Here is a 25,391-nt window from a genome sequence, read left to right as displayed (position 1 = left end):
AATAGTGGCTACCACGGGCCTGAAATGGCCAGACGCCCTCCCATTGGCATTGCTATCGATGCGCTCTACCCCCACCCGACATCACTTAACCCCTTATGAAGTTGTCTTCGGTCGACCCATGAGCGTCTGATCTGCCCCGAAACCAACTTCCATTCATGACGTTCCGGACGTCCTAATGTCTGATTATCTGTACAAATTGACTGAAACTTTGTCTGTCCTTCATCAGCAGGTGCAGCAGGCCATCCCCGATGCTTCCAGGGGTCCGGGTCACGCCATCCAGCCGGGGGACTTCGTGCTGATCCGAAATTTTCAGCGATCAAAGAGTTTGGAACCCCGGTGGACGGGCCCCTGGCAAGTGCTGATCACCACTCGGACCGCACTTCGAGTAGAGGGGAAGAAACACTGGCTGCACGCTCATCACTGCAAAAAGGTCTCTCCAGCCCTGGCCACGACAGACACCGTCAACACCCAAGAAGAGCTCCTGAACCAGGACCGACCATCGTTGAACTGCTATCCTGATACTGAGACACTTGAACTTTCAAAACATCCTGACCCCACTGTGCCATCTCGAGAAGGGTATTTCCTGCGTCGAAAGGAGGGAGCTTCGGCTAAGTAGGCCACGGACTAGGTTAAAGGATCTCAGAACGGTGACCCAAACTACCAAGGGTTACCTGGAGAGAAGCTAAAACTAAGTCTGTGGTCCTGCCCACTACCGAGCACCTTGAAAACGAAGATGATGGAAGCGCCAGATAAGAAGATGATGGAAGCGCCAAACAAGAAGCCGACGGGGACAGCAGGAAATACCCACTACAGAAATCCGAGAACAGACAGACTCCATAGCTCAAAGACAATTGCACTCTTCATCACAATCCTCTTCTGTTTTCTCCTCATGACCACGCTCTAGATTTTGGAAGAACATGCACCTGCTCACGAAACATTCCTAACCACTGCTCAGCCTACCACCATGAAGGACCATTATCTAATTTCGCTCTCTCCTCAACTAAGAGAGAGGCGAAAGGAGTTTTGGAACAACTCTTTCGTGCAGCTACTTCACCAGCACAATCTTGCCACCAATACCACCAACTGCTGGATCTGTGGGTTGCTACCCCATGCCACTGGACATTCAATACCATTCATCCCTTCACCCTTCTCTGTCCACGGCTCCTGCCTTGCTTGGCTGATCCTCCTGCAAGAAAGCTATACGGGCAATGCCACCTCCAGCAGAACTGCAGCACATTCTTCTCACGCGGCCGGGCGAAACAAGACAAAGACACACTTCTGCCCGCTGACCCCCAGCGACTCGATCCAAATGGACATCCCGGCTAAAGAACGAATCGAAATGCAGGTGTTCAACAATCCAACCAGACCCACCTTCTATCTGCGGAAACGAACGGCTGCCACTCTGACTGTGGCCCTGTCGGTCATCAACGTCACAGGCCACATGTGTGTAGAAGGACTTGGGACACAGCTGGTGGGTCGCAGCGCTTGCCGCTTTACCAGAACTTTGGATTCCACGGATCCACCTTCCTTTGTGTCATCCCCAAACATGTATTTCATCTGCGGCACGAAGGCCTACACCTGGCTCCCCAAAGGCTGGGGGGGCACTTGCTACATCTCCTTCGTCCTTCCTCCGACTTATGTAGCCCCAGCGAATCACCACAGGCAAAAACGAGCCAAAGACATTGAACAAGCCGACTCAACAGGGGCGCAGTTCCTCGATGCTATGAAAGGACTCGTCCCCCTCTGGGGCCCGATGGCAAACAGCCGTGCCATCCGACATTTGACTCAGGCAGTCGAGACGACCATGAACATCACAGCGGGCATCTTTGCCAACAACACTGCCGAGCTCCAAGCGGTCCGATTGGTGGCTCTTCAGAACCGCCTCGTTCTAGATGTGGTTCTGGCGGACCGTGGAGGAGCATGCCGCATAATTGGGTCCAGCTGTTGCACATACATACCGGACAACTCACCCTCAGTGTACAAAGCCATCGAACATCTTCACAGACTCTCTTCGGAAGTTCACCAAGAGCAAGAAGAATGGTCGCTTGGTGGTTGGTTCTGGGACACAGTCAAAAGCTGGGGCTGGAGACTGCTCACCATTATCATGATTCCCGTAGTTGTAATATGTGGCCTGTGCTTGGGAATTCAATGTCTGCCACCTATGTGTTCTTTATGTGCGAGTTGTATTTTTCCCAAAACTGTGGACTTTGGAAGCGAACACATGAGAGCATTGTATGATACCGAAGTTAGGAATTTGATGAAAATTGACATTGAGTAAAGCAAGTTGGCTAGATATGTTGAAAAGGGGGGACTGTTGAAAGTTGGGCTGAGACCGTCAACATTATCGGCGCCCTCTTGCTCTCCTTAACCTTTTTGTGCACGTAAAACAGCCGCCATTTTGAACACCATGGTTTCCCTGCTCTCGCCGAGAGCCAGCGCGCCTCTCTCCCCCTCCTAGCTTCGCCGGCATCCCCCGCATACTGACAACCCCCCTGCCTGCACCTGCCGCGAATCATAAAACCCCTCTTCAGCGCTGCTCTGCCCCGGGCCCTCGTCCTGTTCTCAGTGCAACACCTCCCCTCTTCCCATTTATGATCCCCGGCCCTTTGATGCAAACCCCTTTCTCCCGTGTGCCCGTTCGTCCTCCTCGTTCCCAAGCCGACACCCAGCTCTGCCGATACTGTTCCTTGCCCCTCCCCGTACAATAGAAAGTTTCCCCCCAGCAAGGGATCCCCGGGTTGATCAAAGCCCCCCGCCCTACGAGATCCGATCGAACCCCACACACTCCATGAATCGGTGGAATATCCAGCTGCGCGATGATCACCACCTGTTGTGAACGGGGCAGGGACTTCCACTGTAACCTTGCGTGGGAACGGGTTGGGAAGGGGGGAGTCTGAGGATGTCTTTCTGTACATCAAAGTACCGACGAGAATGTGTTACGTGCAATAAAGAGATAAACTTGTGTATAAGAGGCCAGGCCTCAGGGATGCAGTTAGAGCACCTCAGAACGATACCTTCTGTCCGTTTTGTTGTGTTCTCCTCCGGAGAGAATAAAAATCTTGTTTCCTGCCTTCCAGTCTCCAGCGCCTGCCTCTTCAATAGTTTAACTTCTTTGTGGGTTCAAGAGGCGACACCGCCGGGCAATACTTAAGGATCGTATATTCTGGTTGGTAGTGCCACCCTTTTTCCAACAGATATGTTGCCTTTGCATTACTTATCCTCCATGTAAACTTCAAACAGTCATCACGACCGTTCAGCCACTCCAAAAATCTAAGGAGATGGCTCTGGGGACCTGACCATACCCACAATACATCATCAATATACCTCTTCCAGAGACACTTATAGAGGCCAAAAGCGGTACAAAAGGGGGTAGTAATGGACGGAGCATCTGAACCAATCAAACACTCACACACTTAAAAAGAAATCAGCAAACTGAGAGAGCGACTAACACAGAAGTGATCCCTGAAACTATTGAGCATCCAGGTGGTGGAAGTTGCGCCTTATGAATTTTGGGCAGAATGTGAAATGCAGGTGTTCTGGGCTTTACATTGATTAAAAAGTCTGCCTTTTTACTTGCTATCCATTTCTTTTCATTCACTTGTCAAACCATAGTTGTAATCACATCAAGGAGTTCCTCAGTGGGGTCTTGCGGCAACGGTTGATAGTTTTTCTTATCCTGTAATAAACTCCTTACTTCAATATCTTAGTCCACGGTGTTCATTAGGACTATTGCCCCACCTTTATCGGCTGACTTTATTGTCAGTGAGGCATTATCTTGTAGGGACTTAACCGCTTGGCAGTCATTCTGACTCATGTTGGTGGAAGTATGCTGCTTCTGTGATTCTTCCATGGAATACAACAACAGTGCTCACACCAAGGGTCAAACCAAAAAATTCATTTCAGTTTTGGCCGGGTACTTTTATTTATACCCCTCCGATTTACACGATTCTTTTTATAAACTTATTTACCTCATTTATGAATGAAAAAAGAAACATATAACATTCAAAGCTATTTACACAATTATATACAACACTTAAACCAACTACATACCATTACTTAATACACAAAATAAATACAGTCCATACATCCTACGTGCAATACAAACAATATATCTTAATGCATTTATGTTAAAACAATCAATATTCAAAAATTAATTATAGACAAAGTCAAAACAGGAGACAATATCACCAAATGTGACCAATTTTTTAGAGCTAGCAGCCGCTAGTTCATCCAACCAATGATATTAATTGCTCCTTAAGTTTTTGCCAACGCGTTTCGAATCCAAATAAAATACTTCCTGGATTTTCATCAGGGCTTTGTCACTTATCTGCAGGGATTGGGCCAACTATCTCTTCTTGAGACTCGGATTTAGCTTTTACTGGCTACTCGGTTGTGTCAGTGGTTCCTTTTTATTGCTGGAGGCGGGCTCAGGTTGTTCAAGACCCACGTGCCGGGGTCCCTTTCCACACGTGATCTATGGAGATCTTCCTAACTTAGATGAAGGCTGTCTTTTTCACGCACCACTTCTTTGAATGTTTATTCTTTCTCTGGCTGGTACTAGCCGTGGTGTCGTTTTCAACCGTATATCCGCTGCGGAAAGAAGCCGCCTGTGTCTCACTCGGCCCTTTCTTTCAAGACACAATCCCGTCTCAGATTCCATCGCAACCAGATTCTTCCAGCAGCTTTATTTCATCCAGCACTTTCCTCTCAAACACAAAACCTTCAGGACCAACCACGAAAGTGGGTGGACAAAAATCTGAAGGACGGTGAAGAGTGGTGGAAAAAATTGAGTGGCTGGGGGTCGGGTTCCTTATTGGCAAAGAGCTTTTTCATTTTTATCTTCCTCATGACTTCCTGTATCTCCATTCTACATTTGAAGGGATCATTACGTGGGGTAGGGACATATCCTAGGCCTTTAGTAAGCACCCTCCATTCATCCGATGTTAGTTGATGATCAGACAAGTTAACTACGATGTAAATGTAAATGTAAATGTAGTGTACTTGTATAGCGCACTAATCGACCCCAGCTGGGGTATCTCGGCGCTTGTACGAATACCGCTGTGGAACCCTTCCTGGCTTTTCCCTGTGAAATGCCCGCTCCTGGGCACCCCCAAGGTGAAGCCAGGCATACTAGCGTTGTTGGGGCCGTTGTGGAGATGTTGTTCAAATCGGGGTTCAGCCTCTGCTCCTGGTCACCCGGGGTGAGAACATCTGCTATGTCTGTGCCTGATTCTGGCGGGTCGTGGATCTGCACCTCGTTCCTCCCCCTCTGTTTCCCCTTTGGGTCTGGGCTGAAAGAGAACATAACAGCAATCCCAAATCCTGATTTGTCTGTACTTGGGGGTTACATCTCACCCTCCCTTGCTCTGATGCCTGCGCCCCCTCGTCTTCCTCGCTCGATGTGTTGTCAAAACTCCAGTTTTGGGGGGTGCACCTAGCTTGTACTCGGCCACCCCTCTGATATCTAATTTGTGGTACCTGCTTGCTTCCTTTCTGGTAGTACTTATCTTCAATATAGGGAAGGGCCCACTCATTCACTTATAAATTCACAATACACTCTCCTTGCAGAACTCTAATGATCCAGTCTCTACCTATCTACTTATAAAATGACCGAGACAAAGTTACATAACCAAAGTTTTCCCCACTGCCAGAGGTAACTTGGTTGCGAGAACTGTGCACAGCAGAATGTAATGTGGTAGGGCCCAGGGGCTGCATCATGCATACATAATGAACACACAGACACAGTTAGATAGATAGTGGAACTGGCTACATGCATGTGTGCCCGGCCCCTTTTTTATTACCAGAGTCACATGTCCAGTGACGTCTGTGCTGGATGCGTGTGGGGTGAGTGTAAGCCAGCCCTCAGGGAATGGTTCATGCTGACAACAACTACAAGAGTGATCATCGGATCACACACAGAGATTCAATCATAAAGGGTCCATGACTTGTGGTGCACTAAGGTAAGGGCACCAGATCTTAAATCACGCACAAATGATTGTATTGTAAAGGGTCTGTGACTTGTGGTGCACTGAGGTAGGGGCACCAGAGATGAGCGTGCTCATGTGAAGAAATTTTTAACGTCCCTCGGGATATTCCTGCTGCCTGAGGTGACATTTTTACGTCCGATGTCCATGAGTTGTGATGCACAAATTTATTGGCAGTTTTTAAGCTCAGCGTGTGTGCAGCCAGCGATGATGGTGTGTCCTTGCAGGTCAGGATTGGATTGGATATGTGTGAGACCTGCTGACCAAAGTGTAGGCCAGAGGCAGCGGTCAGCAAGGGCCTACAGCCACGTGTCATTGACTCGAGCTGCACAGTTAGTTGCACCTGAAGCGCTCAGCGTGTGCGCAGTGAGCGATGATGCGTTGTCCAGGATGCAATGTCTGTTGCCTAGTGGACTCTGCAATGAATGAATCAAGACTGAATTTGAATTGTGAACCCTGCTGACCACAGTGTAGTCCAGAGCCCTCAGTCAGCAAGGGCACAGAGCCACATAGCGTTGACTGGAGCTGCACAGAGTTAGTGGCACCTGAAGCACTCAGTGAGTGTGCAACCAGCGATGATGCACTGTCCGGGCGGGCCGCACTGGAAGCAATGTCTGTTGCCTACTGGATTCTGCAATTAATGAATCAAGACAGAATTTGAATTGTGAGCCCTGCTTACCGCAGTGTAGGCCGAAGGCAGCGGTCAGCAAGGGCCCAGAGCCATGTGGCAATGACTTGAGCTGCACAGTTAGAGGAACCTGAAGCACTCAGTGTGTGCGCAGCCAGCGATGATGCATGGTCCGGGCGGGCCGCACTGGGAGCAATATCTTTTGCCTAATGAATTCTGCCTTACTAAGGCCATGTGGTGGTGACTTGTGGAGAGAATGATGCTTCGTCCGGGCGGGCTGCAGTGGATGCAATGTCTATTGCCTACTGGACTCTGCAATTAATAATTGAAGACTCGATTTTAATTGTGAGCACTACTGACCGGAGTGCATGCCAGAGGCAGCGGTCAGCTAGGGAACATAGCCACTTGGCATTGACTTGGGCTGCACAGAGTTAGTGGCACCTGAAGCACTCAGCGTGTGCACAGCCAGCGACTCTGCAAATAATAAATCAATACTAAACTTGAATTGTGAGCCCTGCTGACTACAGTGTAGGTGAATGGAACAAAAGATGACATATATATGGAATACATTGTTGAAATATTGGATCTTCTGAGTACAATTTTGTAGTTAGAAATTAGCATTTAAAAATCCTTAGAATTTCACTGTAAAAAGCACAAGTTTCAGGGATGTTATAGTTAATTGCCTACTGGACTCTGCAATTAACAAATCAAGACTGCATTTTCATTGTGAGCCCCGCTGATCACAGTGTAGGCCAAAGCAGTGGTCAGCAAGGGCCCACAGCCATATGGCGTTCAATAGAGCTGCACAGAGTTAGTAGCACCTGAAGCACTCAGCGTGTGCTCAGTCAGCGATGATGCGTGGCCTGGGTGGGCCGCACTGGGAGCTATGTTTTTTGCCTAATGAATTCTGCCTCTATAAGGCCACGTGGTGGTGACTTGTGGTGCACTGAGTTAGTGGTGTGTGCACAGCCAGCGATGATGCGTGGTCTGGGCGAGCTGCACTGGTAGCAATGCCTTTTGCCTACTGGACTGAGTCATCTGCGATCATGACTCAATCTGAATTGTGAGCCCTGCTGACCGCAGTGTAGGCCGGAGGCAGCAGTCAGCAAGGACACACAGCCAGGTGACATTGACTTGAGCTGCACAGAGTTAGTGGTGATTGAAGCATTTAGTGTGTGCGCAGCCAGTGATGAACCGTCATCACTAAAGGTGGCAACAGCATAAGATCATTAATGGACTATAATTGGAGGTGACAGGGGTGAAACACAGGTGCGGTATTGTTCCCCGTTTATGCAATTTATAGTATATACGAACTACACAAAAACCTAAGCGTGACACTGTGGTAATCAGCACCATGTATATTTGCTATGCCGATTACATACACAAGGAAATGATGGACGGAGTGCTGAAACTTTTAGGCACTCACCCTCAGTCACAGATCTGGGTTGAATCCATCATCGTTCTTTAGCTCACTTCGTCACCCCAGTTCAGACCCAGCTATATGCAAATCAGTCTTGAACCGGTGCATCATGGGAACAGTCCAGCCCGAAATGCCAAGCCAGGTCTTCCCTGGACTGGAAATAAGCATCCTGAGACCGATATTGGGGTAACACCCCTCATCAGACAGGCTAGCTTGAATCCATTGGCAAAGTGAGCAAGGGACCCACACCTGGGCATACCTTGCCAACTTAGGGCAAGCAAAACAAACACGAGGAGATGATGGATGGAGCACTGAAACCTTTTGGCACTCACCGTTAGTCACAGATCTGGGTTGAATCCATCATCGTTCTTTAGCTTACTTCGCCACCCCAGTTGTGACCCAGCTATATGAAAATCTTTCTTGATCCTGTGCCTCATGGGAACAGACCAGCCCGAAACACCAAGCCAGGTCTTCCCCGGACCGGAAACAAGCATCCTGGGACCGGTTTCGGGGTAACACTTCTCATCAGCCAGGCTATCTTGAATCCAATTGCAAAGTGAGCAAGGGACCCACATCTGGGCATACCCTGTCAATTTAGGGCAAGCAAAGCAAACACAAGAATATGATGATGGAGCACTGAAACTTTGAGGCACTCACCCTCAGTTACAGATCTGGGTTGAGTCCATCATCATTCTTTAGCTTACTTCGCTACCCCAGTTCGGACCCAGCTATATTCAAATCAGTCTTGACCCTGTGCCTCATGGGAACAGTCTAGCCGGAACTCTCAAGCCAGGTCTTCCATAGACCGGAAACAGGCATCCTGTAATCTGTTTTGAGATAACATCCCTCATCAGCCAGGCTATTAAGAATCCAGTGGCAAAGTGAGCAAGGGACCGATGTCTGGGCATACCCTGCCAAATTAGGGCAAACAAAGCAAACACAAGGAGATGATAGATGGAACACTGACACTCACCCCTAGTCACAGATTTGGGTTGAATCCATCATCGTTCTTTAGCTCACTTCACCACGGTAAATAGACTACAAAATATCGAATGGGCATAATATCGAGTACAAAATATAGGCTGGACAAAATATCGAATGGACAGAATATAGACATCAAAAATATCATTTTGAAGGTAAGTAATGTAATATCGAATGTTAAAAATATAGAAAGTTAAAATATCGAAGTATATAATATAGGTTATTAAAATTATCGAACTTTTTATAATATCGAATTTTTTATAGTGTTTTTTATGTTATTATATGTGTGAAAAGTGTGTATTTATGTTATCATTTATTTTAATTAATGAATTTTGTTTTATTAATTTTTGCGTAATTTAATTCCGTAGCGGGTTGTGGGTTTATAGGGGAATAGGGTGGGATGTAATTTAATTATAATTAATTAAATATGTAAATTTATTTATTGGTAATCATTTTTAATAAATTGTTAATTAATTTATATTTGGTAATTAATTAAATTTTAATTGGCAATTAATTTTAATTAATTGATTAATTGCTAATTATGTTAATGTTACTAATTTATTTTCTGTAGCGGGTTGTGGGTTTATAGGGGAATTGGGTGGGAAGTAATTTATTTATAATTAATTAAATATGTAAATGTGTTTATTGGTATTGATTTAGAATGAATTGTTAATTAATTGTTTTGGGTAATTAATTAAATTTTAATTGCCAATTAATTATTTAATTGATTAATTGCTAATTATGTTAATTTTACTAATTCATTTTCTGTAGCGGGTTGTGGGTTTATAGGGGAATAGGGTGGGAAGTAATTTATTTATAATTAATTAAATAATTCAATTTATTTAATTGTATTTAATTTGAATTAATTGTTAATTAATTTTAAATTGTTAATTATTTAATTGTTAATTTGTAATTAATTTATATTAACAGGCAACTAATTGTAATAATTAATGTAATTTTAATTGATTAATTATTTTATTATATTAAATTGGTAATTACTTTTAATTAATTTTTTATAGATATTAATTTATATATTTTTTTAATAATATATGAAGTATTTACTTTCCCTACTGTTGCACTCTCTGGAGTGGGAATAGTAATTTGAACCCCTACGCTATCCAACGCTTTCCCTACTGTTGCACTCTTTGGAGTTGGAATAGTAATTTTTACCCCTACGCTATCCAACACTTTCCCTACTGTTGCACTCTTTGGAGTTGGAATAGTAATTTTTACCCCTACGCTATCCAACGCTTTCCCTACTGTTGCATCCACTTGAGTGGGAATTGTAATTCTTACCCCTACGCTATCCAATGCTTTCCCTACTGTTGCACCCACTGGAGTGGGAATAGTAGTTTTTAACTCTACGCCATCCAACGCTTTCCCTACTGTTGCACTCACTGGAGTGGGAAGAGTAATTTTTACCTCCACGCTATCCAACGCGTTCCCTACTGTTGCACCCACTGGAGTGGGAATTGTAATTTTTACCCCTACGCTATCCAACGCCTTCCCTACTGTTGCACTCTTTGGAGTTGGAATAGTAATTTTTACCCCTTCGCTATCCAATGCTTTCTCTACTGTTGCACCCACTGGAGTGGGATAAGTATTTTTTGCCCCTACGTTATCCAACGCTTTCCCTACTGTTGCACACACTGGAGTGGGAATAGTAATGTTTACCCCTACGCTATCCAACACTTTCCCTACTGTTGCACCCACTGGAGTGGGAATAGTCATTTTTACCCCTACGCTATCCAACGCTTTCCCTACTGTTGCACTCTTTGGAGTGGGAATAGTCATTTTTACCCCTACGCTATCCAGCGCTTTCCCTACTGTTGCACTCTTTGGAGTTGGAATAGTAATTTTTACCCCTACGCTATCCAACACTTTCCCTACTGTTGCACTCTTTGGAGTTGGAATAGTAATTTTTACCCCTACGCTATCCAACGCTTTCCCTACTGTTGCATCCACTTGAGTGGGAATTGTAATTCTTACCCCTACGCTATCCAATGCTTTCCCTACTGTTGCACCCACTGGAGTGGGAATAGTAGTTTTTAACTCTACGCCATCCAACGCTTTCCCTACTGTTGCACTCACTGGAGTGGGAAGAGTAATTTTTACCTCCACGCTATCCAACGCGTTCCCTACTGTTGCACCCACTGGAGTGGGAATTGTAATTTTTACCCCTACGCTATCCAACGCCTTCCCTACTGTTGCACTCTTTGGAGTGGGAATAGTAATTTTTACCCCTACGCTATCCAACGCTTTCCCTACTGTTGCACTCTTTGGAGTTGGAATAGTAATTTTTACCCCTTCGCTATCCAACGCTTTCTCTACTGTTGCACCCACTGGAGTGGGATAAGTATTTTTTGCCCCTACGTTATCCAACGCTTTCCCTACTGTTGCACACACTGGAGTGGGAATAGTAATGTTTACCCCTACGCTATCCAACACTTTCCCTACTGTTGCACCCACTGGAGTGGGAATAGTCATTTTTACCCCTACGCTATCCAACGCTTTCCCTACTGTTGCACTCTTTGGAGTGGGAATAGTCATTTTTACCCCTACGCTATCCAACGCTTTCCCTACTGTTGCACTCACTGGAGTGGGAATAGTAATTTTTACCCCTACGCTATCCAACGCTTTCCCTACTGTTGCACTTTTTGGAGTGGGAATAGTAATTATTACACTTCCGCTATCGTTCGGTAATAATATTGGATAATATTCAATTATATTATGTTACTATATATAAATATGTTTTAACAAATATGATTGCAATTTTTTTTAATAACTGTTATTAATTAACATGTGTAATTCATTTGGGGCCCGATGTAGGTAGCCCTTTACCGATCGGAATCGGCCGAAAATACCGATTTTCGGCCGTTTCCGATCGGTAAAGGGCTATGGAGATGTAGGGGCACATTTTCGGTAATTTTACCGATTCATTATCATTACCGAATCGGTAAATTTACCGAGTCGGTAATATTTACCGATTCGGTAATGATAACGATTAGGTAAAATTACCGAAAATGCAATGTAGGTAGCCTATGTTCCGGCAGCACATGGCTTACAGAATCGGTATTTTACCATGGAATACAAATCCATGGTAAAAAACCGATTCCTGTGTACATGCACATCTGTGCATGTACACATGTGCCATGTGACAGACAGACGTGCCCTTAGGGCATGTCTGTGTGCCACATTGCACACATGGCCGTTTTGGGGGTGCTAGAGGGTGTCAAAGTGACACCCCCTGCACCCTTGTGAATTCTTAAATTACCGATTTGGTAAATACCGAATCGGTAATGCCTAATCATTCCTATGGGCTTCAAAGCCCATAGGAATGAATGGGCATTACCGATTCGGTATTTACCAAATCGGTAATTTAAGAATTGTTAAGGATTCGGTAACGAATCCAGATGTTGGGACCTACATCCCATTTACCGATTTTTGAATACCGAATCGGTAGGATTCGGTATTTCAAAATCGGTAAATGGGATTTACCTACATCGGGCCCCTGGTGTGTATTCTACAACTTTGTTCATAAAAAAAATAGATGTGTGCCAGGTGTACCACTGCACTCTGGCTGGGCTGCAGTTTAAATGAACTGCTGTGACACATGGCAGGGAAAGGTGCCTTTGCCATGTAGGAAAATCATACTTCTATGCATTCATAAATCATCCATGAAATGTAGCTTGGAGTACTACAAAAGTACAGCATCAAAATAGTTAGGATTGGGTTATACGATTTTTGTCCATTCACTAGCTAAAGACAGGGTGCACTGTATTTTGGTGTTAGTGTGATTTCACAGTGAAAGAAACCTAAAAGTCATTTCACTGTAATTTATACTTTGCTACACTACTTCCTGAACATTCCCATTCTTATTTCCTATCTCTGCCAGACAAAATGTTAGAAGCCTTTGACTAATATTGGAATAGTAACTTTATAAAAAATATACTTTAGCCTGTGTTAGAATTCGAGGTCTCTAGTTGGCACATAAGGACCCTCTCCTCTAGTCAGAGTAAGGGGGATTACACTCCTAAAATAACCCCTGCTCACCCCCTTGGTAGCTTGGCACGAGCAGCAAGGCTTTATCTCAGAGACGTTGTAAGTTAAGCATTCGTGACCACATACATTAACCCAGTGACAACACTACAAATGGACACCACACAAGGTTTTATATCAAAAATAGGTATACCAATAAGACCAATAAATGACAAAAAGAATCCACAGTACTACTAGATTTCAAGAGTTCTTGTAAAAAGGCTTAAATCAAGGTTCTGTGCGAATCAGGAGCCTGGATGGGCTACAGCGCTGTTGAAATAACACAAAGTCTAGCAAATCCAGCGGACCGCGTCAGTACAGGCCCACTCAAATGTTGACAGACTCAGTCACAGTACCTTTTACTTGAGGCGGCCGGCACGGATGTGTGAGCCGGTTCCGGTGTTCGTCGCGGTGCAGTAAGGAAGCTTTGCAGGACGCGGTGCCCATCGATGCAGTGCAGGCAGGGGCCCGTTGACAGAGTTGGTGCATCCAAGGCTTGCATTGCAGCGTGAGACAGTGCTTCGATGCGGTGCTTGCAGCTTGCGGTGCGGCGACAGAGCCGGAGTTCGGGAGATGGCGTTGATCAGTCTGGACTGCGAATCAGGCGGTGCGTCGAGAAGCGTGCGAGGTGGTGCCCAACCCCGGTGTGTTCACGGGGCTCGGAGTCAGCAGCAGGGACCTCTTCGGTCAGACCAGTACGAGTCGGTGTAGCGAGGCGTTGCACGTCACGGTGTCCACCAGTCGCGGCGCAGGCTACTGCTCGGTGATGGCGTCAGGACGGAGTCGGTGAGCGCAGAGCTTGCGTTGTTTGAGGCGGACGTTGCTTGATGCGGTGCCTACAGGACACCGGGTCGGTTGTAAGAGTCGGTCACAGCTCCCTGCCTCAGTAGCCACTGTTCCCAGCAGCAATTCACAAAGGCTAGTGAAGTCCACTGGTCCTGGGACTTCGGTCAGGGGGCAAGATCTCTTCCAAGCCCTTGGAGATCTTTGTACAGGTTAAAAGAAAATTCCACAAAGTTCTTTCTCCTCTCTTTAGCAGTCAGGCAACCAGTGCAGGCCAATACCCCAAGCAGCACTTCAGCTTGGGAATAGTCGCTCCTCAGTTTCTTCAGGTTCCTTCTCCTCAGCAGAGGATTCGTCTTGTAAGTCTAGAAGTGATCTAAATTCTTGGGACCAGGGTCCCAATATTTATACCCTAAAATCCTTTGTTCTCTGAGGGGAGAGGGGCCTGTGCCCAGTCCTAACCAGTTCTGATGCACTCTGTTTACAAGACTTCTCCTTTCCTTTCACAGCGCAGGGCAGGCACATCAGACGCCGACAGGAGGTGGAGCCAGCATTGTGGAAGGCATATACAGTTCTGGAGCACTTTGTTGACAGTCTTCCTTCTCTTCTTTCAGTGTGCAGGGCAGAGACATCAAACGCACCAAAGGGGGTGGAGCCAGCACTGTGAGGGGCGGTCAGAGTCCTATTCAGGTCCCAGGTGCAACTCCTCCCTCCAATCTAGATGCAGATCTCTCTATTCACCACTAGGCTGACTCATTCTGTCCCCTGGAATCCCCCAGCCCTGTCACTCAAACTCCAGACAAGGAATACACAACCTCGCAGGGGCAGGCTTAAATGGTTTGGCAAGCAAATACCTACTTTCTAGAAGTGGTATTTGCAAACACAGAATATTAAAATAAACTTCACTAAAAGATGTATTTTATTATTCTGAGTCCATGCATACTAAACTTGAATTTCTACCATGTTCTCTGAGTCTGCGAGGATAATAAACATGTAATAATCTAGCAGCCCATTCTGGCCTATGGAGAACAGGTAGCCTTGCAATAGTGAAAAACGAGAATGGCTGTAATTCACTATTAGGACATGCCACACACATTAGGGCTTGTCCTACCTTATACTTACAATGCACCCTGCCCGTGGGCCTACCATAGGGGTGACTAAAATGAAGAAAAGGGAAGGTTTAGGGACTGACAAGTGGGTGCACTTGCCCTGTCAGCATGACAGTAGCAGACAGCACGCAGGCTCTGCAATGGCAGACCTTAGACACGTTTTACAAGGCCGCTTCTGTGGGTGGCACAACCAGTGCTGCAAGCCCACTAGCAACATTTGGAATTACACGCCCTGGGCACACTCAGTGCACTGTACTAGGGTCTGACAAGTAAACCAAATAGTCAATCATGGAATCACCAATTAATATATTAATTTACAATAGGGAGAGCATATGCACTTTAGAACTGATCAGCAGTGGTACAGTGCCCAGATTCATAAAATAGCCAACAATAGGTCAGGTATGACATCCTGGCACTGAACCACCAGCCCCAGGCCTGTACCCGGTGGCTGGACCAGAGACTGGGGTGGGCTCTCCCATTCCCGATCTTCCCCCTTGGGGCTCTGTACCCTCCCACATGGAGCGGTACCCCTTCTAGAATTGTCAAGGTGCCTGTAGTAGGTGTCCTGCACAATTCGCCCACCAGTACAGGAGTTCTATCCTGCAACTGGGTTAACAGGTCAGGGGGGACACCCTGAACATGGCCTTCCAACCTAAGGTCTGAACCCTCTAATTCAACCGGGGTCAGAGGCGAGGACTCCCTTCCTCTGCACCCCCTTTCAGAGCATGGCACCCTCCCAGCTGGAGTTGTACACCTATAACACCAATCAGTCAGGACACTGTTTACAGTTGTCCCTCCCTCCAGGTCAGACATCACCTGAACCTGGCTCTCCAACCTAGGGTCTAAACCCTCAGGCTGTACCGGGGTCAGAGGCGAGGACTCCCTCCCTCTACACCCCCTTCCAGAGTGCTGTACCCAACCACCTGGAGGGGTATCCCTAAAAGCTACATCGGTCAGGACACTGATTCCAGTCGCCCCTCCCTTCAGGTCAGACAACACCTGAACCTGGTTTCCCAACCCAGGGACCAAACCCTGCAGTTGAACACTTGCCTGGCAAACCAGGACTTCCTGGGTAGTGCATATACCCTCCCTGAGGGGGACACATAACTAATTTGTCGTGTGACAGTCTTCCTGGCGCAGATCTCCCAACCCCTGTCCATCTGACAGTACGCGAAGATCCCCCAGGAGAAAAGTGGGGTCACCATGGTCATTCACTGGTGATGCAGCCCTTCTGGCTGCCCCTGACCCACTGGTTCTTCCACTGGGGAATCTTTCCCCCTCTCGCCCCTCCATCTGGACTTCTGCACCCTCCTAACTGGAGTGGCACTGCCAGAGACCAGAACTACTGGAGCTCTGCTGACAGAGGCTCCACGTTCTCTAGACACTGGGAGATCCTCCTCAAATGGCCTACAAGTACAGGCTAGGCCCCGACCTGATGTTCCCTTAAGAAACCATCCAGGCCCTCAGACTGGGTTTCGGGTACCTTGGGACAGAACCCACACTCACTCCTCCTCCTCTGAGACAGGGCGTGAGCCCCTACACCCCTCCCACTTCACTGGGACCAAGCTGGGCTACACTGAACCTCTTCCATCACACAGGACTGGAAGTCACCTGAGCCACTCTTGTTGGAATCACTCCCCAATGCTTCTTCAGACCCTCTCGAATCCACCAAAGGATCAGCCTCCAATGTGAACTCCCCGGGGTCAGAGAACTCACTCTGCAACAGGTGATGGCATAGCTCTGGAAAACAGGGGCTTACAATATGCTCTCCCACAATTGGATCACACAGCCCCCCATATGGGTTAACCAAACTATCCTTCACCTCACCATCTTGCACACATACTCCACACCACTCTCCTGACACTGGCAAGACAGTATCTGACTGTCTCTGTCACACAATCCACACTCTTCTGGGTGTTCTTCACACTCACATACCAGAACTTCAACTTTGGAGGAACCCCTCTCCCTGCACCTCTCAACTAGAGTCAGTAGCGTGTTCCTCCCGCCACTTGGACCATGAACCCCTATGCCAGTTACCCTAGTCCCCTCAGGGACACTGGGCACAACTGGAGCTACTTCATGTCCTTAAACTTCCTGGTGTATGTTAACCCCCTCCAAGTCAGGTGCCTCATCTCTGGGTGTGTGTATACTACTTCCTCAGGACTAGAAAATTCAACTTTGCTGCCACCATCTGAGCTGGACTCCACCTCCAACTCAGCAAAGCTCAATCTCTGAGCTACACACATTTCATGTTGCTGGCTGAGACACTCATGGCCTCAAGCCCCTTGAGCTCTAAATCAAGCTCCCTCATTATCAACTCATGTTCCATTTGCATTCTCTTTACCTCTAGGGCCAATTTCCTATTCTCTAACTCCAGTTGTACACTCAACTGGAGTTTGGTCATCTCCATTTCATGCATCCTGTTTTCTCTCCTGTCTGCCAATTCTTCTAGGGACAGACCTCGGGTAGAAACACTGCTACCCACTGGGGAGGGCGCACCCCTCTTTTCAGGACCCAGTGGTCCACCAAGCTGCTGCTCTGCATCCTCACAATCCACTAAATCTCCAGGGGCATTCCTTGCCGCCATCCAGGCCCTCAGCACCTTGTGGTACTGCTCCTTCATGGAGATTCCAGTCAGGGGAATTTTAAACTTATTACAGAAGCTCCTGAGCTGCTTGTTGGTGTAGCTTTCCATTTTCTCTTAATCCCAATCAGAGTCAACAGATGCAACGGGTGATGTCATTTCCATGATGATTGAGTCAGGCATTACTTTGCAAAAATGGAGATCCCTGGCAAAAAGAAAGTATCAGAAGTACGTGGTTGCGTTATGGTCGACACTCACTAAGTAGTGTTGACCAATCACTGTATATGAATCACAAATGCAAGTCCAGAATCCCTTCCGCTGCCACCAATGTTAAAATTGTGGGTCTCTAGTTGTCACAGGTAGGTACCCTCTCCTCTAGTCAGAGTAAGGGGGATTACACTCCTAAAATAACCCCTGCTCACCCCCTTGGTAGCTTGGCACGAGCAGCAAGGCTTTATTTGAGAGGCGTTGTAAGTTAGGCATTCGTGACCACATTCAGTAACCCAGTGACAACACTGCAAATGGACACCACACAAGGTTTTATATCAAAAATAGGTATATTTTATATAGAGTTACCACAAGACCAATAAACGACAAAAATAATCCACAGTACTACTAGATTTCAAGAGTTCAAGTAAAAAGGCCTAAATCAAGGTTCTGTGCGAATCAGGAGCCGGACGGGCTACAGCGTTGCTGAAATAACACAGGGGCTCAGGTGTTATTTAGATGCAGACAAACATCAGTTATGCCACAAACAGGGTTATTTGCTTTTGAACATATCAGTACAGAACAGCTATAGTGTGTGAGCAGAAACGTTCAAGCCATAGAGAAAAATAAAAATAAATAAAGCAATAAAGGCATTTTCAAATTCTTTTTATATTTCACCCCTAAATGTTTCAGACTAAGACGAATAGGGAAGTAGAAGTGAAATGCTTCTTTTACTTTCCACTCATGATGTACAATAATAACACAATAGACACACATTTCAACATAATAAGTCAAGTAAAATATCATTCAATAAGCAATGTTATTCACAGACATATGTTTGTAAAAGGTTCAGTAAATATACTAGCTACTGGGGAAAAAGATGAAGAATTTGCCAATTTCTACTCTTGAGAGTATCTAACATTATTGTTCAGCGCACATAAGGCTTTTTTCTTTATACAGCAATTGCAGCATAGCCTGGTCTGTTAGTATAAATGTGAGCTGAATGTTTAATGTTGTTCAAATGCATTTCTGACTCATATCATTTACTCTCAATGTTTATTTTTAGGTGCATGTTGATCTCAATAATCACTGCCTACAATGGTTGTCACAGCAACTGCAAAAACACTTTACTATGAATTTCTATTGACTGACATTGTCACCTGTTTTAAAGTGTGTTTTCTACAAAATTGCAGGAAATTCTAGCAGCTTTGTTATTTTTAGGAGCCAGCAGACAATACTGCCCACCAGATTAAACTTTATCATGGCATTATCGTATTCCTGTGCTTACCATACAAGATTAACACACTGTAAAAATAATCTTATTCAAAGAGGCAACAAAACAGGTCTAACACTCGACAAGATCATAAAAGTACCTAGGCAACGGAGAAATATGATGGTGAGTTACTTATCTATTTATACACTTCTAAAATATGAAAGTGTGTGAAAAACAGCACATCTATGTAAGCATGAGAACAGTGGCAGACAGTAATTTGAGTATGGGGGATACACTCACATTTACTCTTTCACACCAATGCATTCATACGCACAAACTAACACACACACACCCATTAACAGCACGTGCTCAGAAGTATTCACACATTCATACATTCATGCATGCACCAAAACGATAAACAAAAAAAACTTAGCCTCAGCAATGTCGTGTGTGGTAGGAGGGAAGCCTCTGAGGTTCCAGGATGGTTGGGACTGATGGCAAGAGGCCGCAGTCTGCGATTCATCAGAGCAGAGTAGTATGGGGTCAGAGAGACTTCCTGACGACACCCCATGCCACTCTTTGACAACGTGTCAGTGATAAACACTGTGCCCCGGGCACTTAAGGACTTAAAACTGAAGCATCCAGGCCTGAGGCTCTTCATGGGAGGCTGTGGCATCTTCACCCTAGTAAAGTTCAGTTCAGGCAGCCATGTTACTGTGCATTTAGCGAATGCATAGTGCCTGGCTGCCTGACTTGAACAAGAAGTGTGTCTTCAAGATGGGGGTGGAGTCCCTCCATACTTAGGGACAGGACACTGCTGCATGTGACATATGTAACACAAAACTAGCAGGATTTCACAATAGAGAGCCCAAGGGGTGCTGGTCGGAGGGTTCTTATAAAAGGTAACTGCAGTAACATTAATGTCACAGCTGCTGGTGAGAAAGGCGGTTAAAAGAGAATTGATGGTAGTAGAACCTCTTCAGAGGTGATGTAGAATCTGGGTAGCACAACTCTAAAAAAATGTCTGTGTATAAATAAATAGGTAATACTGATGAAAAATATGGGATGTAAAATGGTATTTAAGCAGATAACAGCATTTTCTTTAGGAATTAGAACAATCTGTATAAATATATTGTATTTTGTTCACATACAGTTTAGGCTACCCTTCTTTTGGGGTTTTGGCTAGAAACAGACTAGAAGGAAATTGGATGATGTAAGAAAGTGGATTATTAGTCGGGGTGGATGGGGGTCCACCACAAGTTATGAAGTCACAAACTTATAAGGTGCAATCAAAGGTTTTAATAATTTATACAGGAACTCAACCCCTAGTAGCTATAGCTCAGAGCAGACAGGCTTAATTTAGAGAAAATGTGTAAAGCATTTAAAGTACCAAGGACCAGATGTATTAACATTGAATTTGGCGAGTCCCTAATGGGAATTGCATGCGCAATTTGTGCATACCCAATAGGTAGTCGCAAATTGCGCATGCAATATCAAGGGTGCATGGGTGCAAGGGTGCGCAACTGACACCCTGTTGCACCCCTGAAATATGCGTGTTTGTGTGCCACATGGCACTTAGAAAAATGCTAAATTGTGCATTTTTCTAAGGATTTACAATTCACCACCAAATTGAAGTTGGTGGTAAATTGTGATTCCTTAAAGCAGGGTCGCAATTTTAAAAGATCTTCCTGCATTGCATTTAGAGAATGGCAAATTGCGATTCTCTAAATGCATTTGCAAAATAGGTAATTGCAAAAATTGCTATTCCCTATTTTGTGCATGTCTTTTGGGATGATACATCCCAAAAGGCTGTTTCCCGTTCGCAAACGGCCCGTTTGCAAACCGGAAAACACTTGATAGATTTGACCCCAAACCCGTTAAAAAGTTAAAAGGACAATGCAATAAATTCTCAGCCCAATTTCTATGAATAGAGAATTATTTAATAAGCAATAATACACCAAAACAATAGAAAATCAAAATGGGGGAAGCAAAGACGTGAATGTATAAAGAAATAAGTGAAAATAGCTCCAAAAAGTGCAATGCACCAGTTTTAATCATTGGTTGTGGTAGACAGGTGCGATTTGAGGCCAACTGCGATGGCGCTCAAGTCACAGGCCCAAAGTATAGAATTTCCACTAAGCACAGAAGTAATTTTTCAGGAGAAAAACTGTTCTCCATGCAGACTTCTCCATGCTACTGAAAGTTTGATACCAGAAGCGGGTAGGTCTATTAGACAATCTTAAGGCTTTTGATGTTTTTAGTGAAAAGGTTTCTAAATCCCCATGCAGAAATTAGTTTGTTTATTTTTGGAGGTGCATAGATCTCCATGTGGGACAAACTTGAAATGCAATCTGATTCTGTGGAACTGCAGGTCAGATATTTTTCATAGCAGGTACCTCAAAAGCTCTGGAGGTCAGAAGCAAACGTTTTTTTTTTATTAAATGTGAATGTCTTGTTGGGCCCAGGTTGCAAAGGAGTACATGTGTAAGCCCCCTAGAACTTCTAGGGGTACTTAGTGACTCTCAATAGTGTCTGGTAGGGACCACAAGTAAAGTCCAGTTCCAGTTGGCAAAGGTCACCTAAGAAATTTCAGGAAAAGGCCTCTTCTCAGCTTGGTGTGTCCCTACAGCTACACAGAAGCCCAGCCAACTAACCCATGGAGTTGCTTCTTTGTCCTGGATATAATAGAGAACAGTTCCATCCCTTCAGAGCTCCCCTCAGGTAAACGAATGATGGCCAAATCCTCTACTATTCTTCCACAGGTCTAGAAAGCATTCTGAGGAAAGCTGTGTGAGGGTTCAGTTTGTAGGGTTAATCTGCCTGCAAATGACACACGTATTCCCTCTCTGACCAATGGAGTAACTGTATCCAGGGCCTGGCCTTCCCACCTGTTTAGTAGTACCTGTTTGTTTTGCTGCAAATAGGGCCAAAATTCAAAGTGACAGGGAAAATCGGAGATGGCTAAAATCCTCAGCCACACTAAGCTTCTGCTCTGAAAGAAGGGGGTGAACTATGTAACTCACTAAAGTCCACCCACAGGTAACACTAAAATCCAGTTTAAGGCCTTGTGTCCAAAAAAAAGAAACTGACAGCAGTCTGCTATGACAAAAGCAGAGTTGTTCAGTAGCCAAACAGTATATCTACAAGAACTGTCTTGACAACCTGTTCTTTCCCCTTTTGAGTGTGCCTCAAGTATTATATGTAAACCCAGAGACAGGAGACTGTTAGAAAAACATCCTTCAACAATAGACAATGGATTCTAAAGAGTTGTCTTGGCATTGTTATTTCCTTTCATGCATGCCCCAAGTGTTATAGCTGTTGTAAATGACCATCTTTTATTTGGTGTTTCCCCAGATTTGTGCCTTCTTTTGCTGAACCCAGTTTTCCTGGCCATAGGACTTTGCACACATTATTTGTAACCAGTGGCAAAGTGCTTGTATCTCCTCTCTAAACATATTAGAATTGGAATAGCAGAAAACAGCACATTTAATTTACTTGTGAGAAATATACCCAGGGTTTGTAAAGTAAATGCTACTAGTGGGATGCAGCAATCATTTCCACATCCACTAAAGTAGCACTGTAAGTTCCACAAAGAGTTCAAGAAGAAAGCAGGAATGAATATAGCAGTGCTGATTAGACCTCCTATACATTCTACATTCTACATTCAGGGCTCAACAAAGCTACACATATTTATCCCTCCCCATTTCCTAAAGTTCCTATGTAGATGGAATTCATTAGTCTAAATAGTCTCTCACCTCAGTCCAGAATTTTGATTAACCCATAAACTACCCCTGAATAGCTAAAAGTTCAAAGTATAAAACCTCCCTTGTAGTACTTTTTGGTCTATGTTTTTAATTGTGTTACCATGATTAATATGGCTGTATCTCTTTAAACGATTTCAGTGTTTACATTCTTTTAATTTTACAGTGATAATTGCAGCCTGGATGTATAGTTTTAAACTGACATTTCGACCTGGAAAAACCAACCTTTTGCCAGGCCTATAGCTTCCTATTTTAATACTTATAAGTCACCCCTGGGGGCCCAAAAATCCCTACAGGGCAGGGTGAATGGCGTTTTAAAAGTACAATATTTATATTTGATGTTTTACATGTCTTGGCAGTGGAAAACCTCCAAAGTCGTTTTAACTGTGGCAGTGCTGGCTCAGCCATATCTTTAATAGGTGCTAAATTCCATTTGGGAGCAGCTAGTAAAATGACTCATGGACTCATTTTAATAGTAATTTAACATCCAATGTAATGGTCAAGTCAGATTTTTTATTACTATTTTCGAAGTATCTTCTTTAGGAAAGTTTACATTTTGCTGCCAAAAACCAAAAGACCTTCCTGCCAGTGTCTGACTGTCACCAGACCCCTTATGGCTCCCCTGTGGTGAGATGTGTATTGCTCCCAGACAGTAGACACTCTAGGAGTGGGGAGAGGGACTCCGGCCCTGAAAGAATTACATGTGAGGCTGTGCCAAGCCCATTCCAGAGCTTCAAAGGATGCCTACCTTGTCACTTCAGATGAAGCTCGCACTTAGGCCTGTCTCTCCCCTTGTTTCTTCAGTCAGAAGAGCATCAACCTATTGAGGGTAGAAGAGCTAAGTGAACTGGTGTGGGGTAGACACAGATCTGACTTCCAAAATAAATTCTAAATTTGAAGGTAGAGGTCTACATCGAGTCTGAATCAACGTCAAGTCCTGATCAACATCAAGTCCTTCCTAGACATGGACTTCGGGTTTCACCCACTTGGAGATTTCCACCTTTATCAATGACTGCACCAGGGCCATGGTCTTTTGCAACCCTCTGTCATCCAGCTCTGCTATGGATCCTGTTTGCCCGGCTGACAACTAATTGATGATCACTTTTCCGCCATAAAAATGTCTAAGTCAGAGGCAAACTTCCCATCAAGACCCACGCTCTATTACGGCTGGCCTTCATTTTTTACTTTGACCCGGTCTAGCGTCAGATGATCATGCTTGGAGCTAAGCTGAGTCATCCTAGCCTATTCAGGTTAACATGCCAATCAGAGTAGTCTATTCTGTTGCTCAGGCAAAGAAAAGGTAACATTTCCGAAAGTTACTTTTCTTTAATATGTATTCAAATCCCACTTCACCATTGAATTGTATTTTTAATAACAATCAAAACAGTGATTTAATTATGTTTCTAGATGGTCTCATTACACAGACAGCATACTTAATATTTCAATCTGTAATCTAGTTTTATTGTAGGGCAGCAAGAGGCTTCGACAGTAAAAATAACTTGTAGGGCCTTGTTACCAAAAAGGCCATCGTAATATCAAATGTTTGCATGTTCTGCTCCTAAATATCATATACCATAACCTGTGGGTTACAAGTAACCCTGGGCAAAGAACTACGCTCCGTTCGCGGAGCTTGCGGAGTTTCGGCAACTCCGCGTTCCGCGGAGAACGCGTAGCTGTCGATTACTCCGCGATCCGGTGCGTAGCGTAGTTCTCACGCGCTGAATAACATTATCGCATGCGCGGCAATGGCTTACCTTGGTTCTGCGTTCGCTTTTTCCCGGTCGCGTGTGCCACCATGTTTGTAAACCCTCCCGCGAACGCGATAACATCATTTGGATGCGTGATAGCGTCATAAGGACGCGCGAGGATGCTTGACGAGAAGATGAGTTCCCGAACATGTCTTGCACAACCCGAACACGTTACTTGTGACCCGGAACAGGAAATAAGGGAACGCAAGCGGGCGGGACAAACCTCTTGGGTAACTTAGCGCGCTAGCTATCCCGAGCATGCAGGCAGCGCCTCGAACACGCGCACCGCGCTCCCGAAGACGAAAAACGGCGCGCAAACGGGTCTAGCAAGCAACTACGCATGTCCGCGGAGCTACGCGTAGGTCCCGGAGTGCAAGTGCGTCTTCGCGTAGCTCCGCGGAGTGCGGCTTCGCGAACTACGCCCAGGGTTAGTTACAAGTCCTACATAGTGGTGGATTATTAATATTTAAAACTAAGTTATTTGCCTGTCAAAAAGGGTTATTTTAACAAGTGCATTGCAGTTTTTAGGCTGCAGCAGCCAGGGTACAATGGTAAGCCTAAAGCCATATTTTCCTTTGACACATGAGTGGATAATGCAATAAGTGCTGATATTCATGGGTGAAAGTTAACTTTTCATGCAATGGGAGTATTTTGGCACCATACACTATGGCCTTATAGAAAAGTTAAGATTGCAAATTAGTTATACAATTTTATCAAACACTAGCTCCTGTTTAGCAGTGTCCCAGTGCCAACTAAAAAAAAGAAAACAGTAATATCAGTATGGAAAAAATGGGGGTGATCATACCAAAAATGACACTTTTTCCAAAGTCCAACAATTGAAGTATGACTACAATTGTAAGTGTTGCACAAGTTGTTTCTTTTAATTATCTTTTTTTTTGCACCCTCTGACCATTTATATTAGAAAGTGTCTGTGA

This window comes from Lissotriton helveticus, chromosome 2_1, assembly GCF_964261635.1.
Source record: "Lissotriton helveticus chromosome 2_1, aLisHel1.1, whole genome shotgun sequence".
Classification (NCBI taxonomy): domain Eukaryota; kingdom Metazoa; phylum Chordata; class Amphibia; order Caudata; family Salamandridae; genus Lissotriton; species Lissotriton helveticus.
This window is presented reverse-complemented; position numbering follows the sequence as displayed.